Source organism: Microcaecilia unicolor, chromosome 8, assembly GCF_901765095.1.
Source record: "Microcaecilia unicolor chromosome 8, aMicUni1.1, whole genome shotgun sequence".
NCBI lineage: Eukaryota > Metazoa > Chordata > Amphibia > Gymnophiona > Siphonopidae > Microcaecilia > Microcaecilia unicolor.
Genome location: NC_044038.1, coordinates 74,253,326 through 74,260,487, shown reverse-complemented (window position 1 = coordinate 74,260,487; position 7,162 = coordinate 74,253,326).

Sequence of the window (7,162 nt, the reverse complement as noted above, 5' to 3'; positions counted from 1 at the left end):
TGTCCAACTGTTTGTTGATTCTATGGTAGGATCCCCCTTGAGAATTTGGATCTTGGAATGTGGTGGGTATTAATTCACCTATTAAAAGAAGAAAATCTTACAGGAACTGAAAAGAAAGGGTGTGCATATCACTTGTCTTCAGGAAACCCATCTCACAGATGGGGAACACCAAAAATTGAAGAGTAGTTGGGTGGGGGAGGTGCATTATTCTTCTGGCATCATAGTGCAGGTGTGGCAATTTTACTGTGTAAATTTGTTCCCAGTCAAGTTTATAAGGTGGTAGTGGGGAGGATGGATGACATGTATTGGTCCATTTGATGGTTATCCTCAATGTTTATGCACCTAATATGTTCATGCTTTCCTTTTTTCAAGATTTAATCATAACTGTTGGGCCTTATAGCTCTTTTCATCATGGGGGACTTTTTAATACAGTAAGGGACCCTTCTCTAGATCACTTGGGGGGGAGGACTGGTCATGTAGAGTTTAGGGTTTGTTGAGGCTTACAACATTTTTGCCAGGTTTTGGATTTAGCAGACCCCTGGTGGATTTTCCATCCTTTGGATAAAAACTTTACTCATGTGGCTATGTCCCACCTGGATTATATTGTTGTGACATCTTCCCCTTTTTTAGAGTAGTGAGTACAGCTGTAGATCTTCCTATGTTGTCAGATTTTCATTTTAAGCCTTATCTTGCACAAAAGTGGCAACCATAGGCGGTCAGTGGCCCAACTGTTGGGGGAGGCTAAAGGGGGAGGGGTTAGGGGTGGGGCCAGGGGGGAGCTTACATCCATAATTGTCTGACAACACAGAAATAAATAAGTAAAAATAAAAGTCACAATTAATACCTTTTATTAAATGTAGATATTAGATATGTATCATATGTCAAAGAATAACGTGGTTGCTCTAAGCATATACTAACCACAATCGCTCAACTGCAAAACATCAAGGTCAGGTATACAGGGCCGGTCTTAGCAAGTGCGGGGCCCTATGCAGACCAATTTGATGGGGCCCCACCCTAGCCCTGCCCCCACCTAACTCCGCCCCCACCCTAGCTCCAGGGCCGGCTACCCCTCTCTCTGAGTTCCCGGGCTGCTCCCTCTGAGCTCCAAGGCCCCCAAGCTCCAGGGCTCCCAGCTCCAAGGCCCCCCCTCCCTCCCGGTCATTTTTTAACACCCCCTCCAAAATCCAGTACTAGGTATGCCGAGAATACAAAACACTCTAGGACCTATTGAGCAATTCTACCACACCATAAGCAGTCATTTCTACGAATCACACAAAGAAAAGGAAAACATCTTAAAACACTACAGTGAGCACTTAGAACATCAATTCAACCTATTGTAAAATGAAACCTGACAGAATAGTACAGATAGTCGATCCTGCACAGTCACTGCCAACTGAACAGCCATGTCTTTTCACAAACACAGATACACCCTAATCCACTATAGAATAAGTAGTAATATTTAAACTTTCTATTTAGACAAAATTAAACTGAACCCCCAAGATGCCAGACTCTGCATACAATTCAACACCACAGAAACAGAAAATGACCCCTAGTACTGTGCAAAATATAAAGACAGCAGATGTAAATTTGAAAAAAACTAACAAATACCAATCACCACTTTACAAATTAACAAATAGAAATAAAACAAATACAGAAAATAAAATAATCCCATTTTATTGGACTAATACATTTGGCTTCCAGAGGCCAAAATCTCCTTCCTCAGGTCAATACAGTATAGTACTGTTACAGTATCCTATCCTGACCTGAGGAAGGGGGTTTTCTTCTCTGAAGTTAAGTCGAAATGTATTAAAATTAGTCCAATAAAAGATTACCTTATTTACATGTTCTATTTATAAACATTTATTAACACAGCTACAATACTATATCCTAAAGCAAAAAAATAAAACTATATATTTTATTTACAGTTTGTTGTCTCTGGTTTCTGCTTTCCTCATCTTCTTTTCACTGTCTTCCTTCCATCCAGCATCTGTCATCCAGTGTCTGCCCTCTCTGCTGTCCCCTCCATCCAATGTCTGCCCTCTCTCCCTGCCCCTTCCATCCACATCTGCCCCTTCCATGATCCATCCACCATCTGCCCCTGTCTGCCCTCTCTCTCTCCCCCATCCATTCACTGTCTGCCCTTTCTATCCCTGCCATCCACTGTCTGCCCTTTCTCTCTGCCCCTTCAATCCACAATTTGATCTCCCTCTCCCATCCATCCAGGGTTTGCCCTCCCTCTCGCTACCCCATCCAGGATCTGCCCCTCTCTCCGTCCCCAGTTCCAGCCCCACTATCCCACCAGTCCCCCATTTCAGCCCCAGCCCTTTTCTGCCACCAGTCCCGAGCTTCAGCCCCCCAGCCACTTCTCCCTATCCCGTTTTCAGCCTCCAGTCCCAGTACTAGCCCCCTTATCCCACCTACCCTCCTTTTCAGCCCCCAGTTCCAGCCCCCTTCATCCACATGCCTTGTATTAGGGCCCCCTTTTCAGAACCATTCTCCCACCTGACCCACGCATGCCCCATTTTCCCACCAGCCCCAGGCATGGCCCCCATTTTCCCATATGGCCACTTCTCAGACCCCAGTGCCTGCCCCCTTCTTCCATCTGAGAAGCCCCTCCCCAGTCCCCTTCTCCCATCCAAGAACCCCAGTCCCCTCCTCACCCGTCCCCTTTAACCATCCAAGAACCCCTTCTCCCATCCGTGAACCCCCTCCCCACCTTGGTCCCCTTCTCCCATCCAAGAACCCCAGTCCCCTCCCCACCCGTCCCCTTTAACCATCCAAGAACCCCCTCCCCACCCCCTTCTCCCATCCATGAACCCCCTCCCCACCTCGGTCCCCTTCTCCCATCCAAGAACCCCAGTCCCCTCCCATCCCCTTTAACCATCCAAGAACCCCTCCCCACCCCCTTCTCCCCATCCGTGAACCCCCTCCCCACCTCAGCTTTAGAAATGTTAAGTAGTAGTCTCCTTCCCATTTGAGAACCCCCTCCCCACCCTTCCCCCCACCTGAGAACCCCCACCCCACACACCCTTCTCCCATCTGAGTCCCCCCCCCCCCAACCTACCTACTAGCTTTGCTCTCCGGTCCCCACCACCCTCACTGGCTTAAAAAAAAGAATTTGGAAGCGCCAGAGGGACAGGCAGCACCTCGTGTCTGCCCTCCCTGCTACTAAAAATGTCTTCGACGTCGTCATTGGGCCTTCTCACATTGAGTCCCGCCCACCCTCGCGGTAATTGGAAGTTACCTCAGAGAAGGACGGGACTCAATGTGAGAAGGCCCAATGACGACGTCGAAGACATTTTTAGTAGCAGGGAGGGCAGACACGAGGCGCTGCCTGTCCCTCTGGCGCTTCCACAGTCTTTTTTTAAAGGTAGGACAGGGTGGGAGCAGCGGGTACAGGGCACCCCCCACCCGCTGACAGCCGGGGCGGACCGCCCCCACCACTCCGCCATCGCGCGCCATCCGAGGGAGGGAGGACTGAAACTCGGGCGGGCGGGGCGACCTTAGGCACGCCGCGCGGGGCCCTATGCGGCCGCCTCGGTCGCCTCGCCTTAAGACCGGCCCTGCAGGTATACATATAAAGTAGCGCATATGAGTTTATCTTGTTGGGCAGACTGGATGAACCGTACAGGTCTTTTTCTGCCATCACCTACTATGTACAGTGGGGGAAATAAGTATTTGATCCCTTGCTGATTTTGTAAGTTTGCCCACTGACAAAGACATGAGCAGCCCATAATTGAAGGGTAGGTTATTGGTAACAGTGAGAGATAGCACATCACAAATTAAATCCGGAAAATCACATTGTGGAAAGTATATGAATTTATTTGCATTCTGCAGAGGGAAATAAGTATTTAATCCCTCTGGCAAACAAGACCTAATACTTGGTGGCAAAACCCTTGTTGGCAAGCACAGCGGTCAGACGTCTTCTGTAGTTGATGATGAGGTTTGCACACATGTCAGGAGGAATTTTGGTCCACTCCTCTTTGCAGATCATCTCTAATCATTAAGAGTTCTGGGCTGTCGCTTGGCAACTCGCAGCTTCAGCTCCCTCCATAAGTTTTCAATGGGATTAAGGTCTGGTGACTGGCTAGGCCACTCCATGACCCTAATGTGCTTCTTCCTGAGCCACTCCTTTGTTGCCTTGGCTGTATGTTTTGGGTCATTGTCGTGCTGGAAGACCCAGCCACGACCCATTTTTAAGGCCCTGGCGGAGGGAAGGAGGTTGTCACTCAGAATTGTACGGTACATGGCCCCATCCATTCTCCCATTGATGTGGTGAAGTAGTCCTGTGCCCTTAGCAGAGAAACACCCCCAAAACATAACATTTCCACCTCCATGCTTGACAGTGGGGACGGTGTTCTTTGGGTCATAGGCAGCATTTCTCTTCCTCCAAACACGGCGAGTTGAGTTCATGCCAAAGAGCTCAATTTTTGTCTCATCTGACCACAGCACCTTCTCCCAATCACTCTCGGCATCATCCAGGTGTTCACTGGCAAACTTCAGACGGGCCGTCACATGTGCCTTCCGGAGCAGGGGGACTTTGCGGGCACTGCAGGATTGCAATCCGTTATGTCGTAATGTGTTACCAATGGTTTTCGTGGTGACAGTGGTCCCAGCTGCCTTGAGATCATTGACAAGTTCCCCCCTTGTAGTTGTAGGCTGATTTCTAACCTTCCTCATGATCAAGGATACCCCACGAGGTGAGATTTTGCGTGGAGCCCCAGATCTTTGTCGATTGACAGTCATTTTGTACTTCTTCCATTTTCTTACTATGGCACCAACAGTTGTCTCCTTCTCGCCCAGCGTCTTACTGATGGTTTTGTAGCCCATTCCAGCCTTGTGCAGGTGTATGATCTTGTCCCTGACATCCTTAGACAGCTCCTTGCTCTTGGCCATTTTGTAGAGGTTAGAGTCTGACTGATTCACTGAGTCTGTGGACAGGTGTCTTTCATACAGGTGACCATTGCCGACAGCTGTCTGTCATGCAGGTAACGAGTTGATTTGGAGCATCTACCTGGTCTGTAGGGGCCAGATCTCTTACTGGTTGGTGGGGGATCAAATACTTATTTCCCTCTGCAGAATGCAAATAAATTCATATACTTTCCACAATGTGATTTTCCGGATTTAATTTGTGATGTGCTATCTCTCACTGTTACCAATAACCTACCCTTCAATTATGGGCTGCTCATGTCTTTGTCAGTGGGCAAACTTACAAAATCAGCAAGGGATCAAATACTTATTTCCCCCACTGTATGTTATGTTACTATGCACAAATTTGTGCAAAAACACACTCAGAACCTTACTGTAACATGAATATTACACTAGGCAGACCCTAATATACCACCCATACGGAAAATGCAGACCGTCAACAATATGAAACAAGGGATCATATCACCACAATTCTCATGTAGAGCCACAAAACACCCTTTTAGGGTGGAGAGTGTTCACAATGAGCTCCTTGTATTAGCGACCATATGTAGATCCTTCAAGAGGTAGTGTGTCATGATTTAGGCTCTACACCCTTTCTGATGTTTTGGTGCCACCTCAGTAAGGCCAACACACAATCTCTCCACTGCAAAATACTATACACAAACTTGTGCAAAAACACACTCATAACCTTACCAAACCATAACAGCACTAATTCTAAGAATAGGACAAGCATCATAGGCTAAGCCTCCCCTGCTGCAGCAGGATGGATCATCTGTTTCTCCCGGGAGTCCCCTGGGGGGGGGGGGGGGGGGGGCGGGGGTTAAATTGTTGATTTACCTCCATCCTAGCTGCAGTGAAAGCCGGTCTCTAGCCTTGTGTAACCAGTTGTAGAAATTGGTTTATGGTTTAATTTGTTTACCTTACTGCTGGGAGAGCAGGGGGGTTGGCTGGAGGTGTCCTGGGTTGCCAGGGAGATATTTAACGAGGATGACTTCCTGCATGAGCAGGTCATACCAAAGAGACTTGCACTGACACCTGATATTTTAAAAGTGCTAAAAATAAGTTTTAAAAGTATTTATATTAAATCCAATTGCAGAATTTAGGTGCTAGGAGATGGGATTGGTATGCTATGTACTCAAATTTGTTTAAATCATATGCAAATTAGTCCGTTTTTGGGAGGCTCTCATTTGCATATTTATGGGTAAAAATTGTTGAAAATGTTTACAGCCTTAATGTTAGGGCATGGCTCTGATCAAAAATGTGAAGTTTGATCCAAAAAGGAAGGGTTTATCTAGTGTTTTTGACTAAAAAGTCCCATTAGAGTGTCTGTATGTTAATCTGCATTCAAATAGAGCTCTCTGATTGGATGAGCAGCTCCTGTTAGAAATCTGCCCGGGAACAGAGAGAAGAGAGCAACTGAAGATTTGGACTGAGAGGACATGCAGCTTTGAGCTCCGTGTGTAAGGATTGATAGAAAGAACTGAAATTACAAAAGAGTGCCTGATTATGTGGTAAATGAGAAAATATGAGTGAAAAGAGATTGGTGGAAATTTACAAGTTTCAGGTTTCTCTATTGAGAAAAGGTTCTGAATATTTCACTTGTAAGCATTCCCTTCGTTCCCGTCAGTGTCCCGCCTTCTTCTGACATCATTTCCTCTTTCCGCGAGGGCGGGACACTGACGGAAATGAAGGGAAGGCTTACAAGGCTAGAGACGGGCTTTCACTGCGGCTGCTGCGAGGGAGGCAGGGGAGCGAGAATTGTTGAGGGTGGGTATGGATGGCTGAAGGGGGGGGCAGGGGAGCAAAGAGAATCGCTGGGTGGGTGTGGATGGGTGGAGGGGGGGCAGGGGAGAGGAGAGAATCGCTGGGTGGGTGTGGATGGCTGGAGGGGGGCAGGGGAGAGGAGAGTTGCTGGACATGGATGGATGAGAGGGAAGGGAGAGAGAAGAAATGCTGGACATGTATGGAGGGGAGGGAAGAGTGAGGAAGGAGATGAGATGAGGGAAAAGGAAGAGAGAAAAACTGCACATGGATGAAGAAAATAGGCAGAAGCTGGATCCACAGGACAGTCAAAGTCTGCAGAGGACCCAGCTTTTACTTACGGATGTAGGACAAGAAATGAAGAAAGGCGGAAAGTAAAGAAATAAATGGAAAGGAAGCCCTGGAAACGGAGTTAAGAGGACTGATAGCAGCAGAATCGTATACTGGGCCAGCATGATCAGAAAAACAAAGT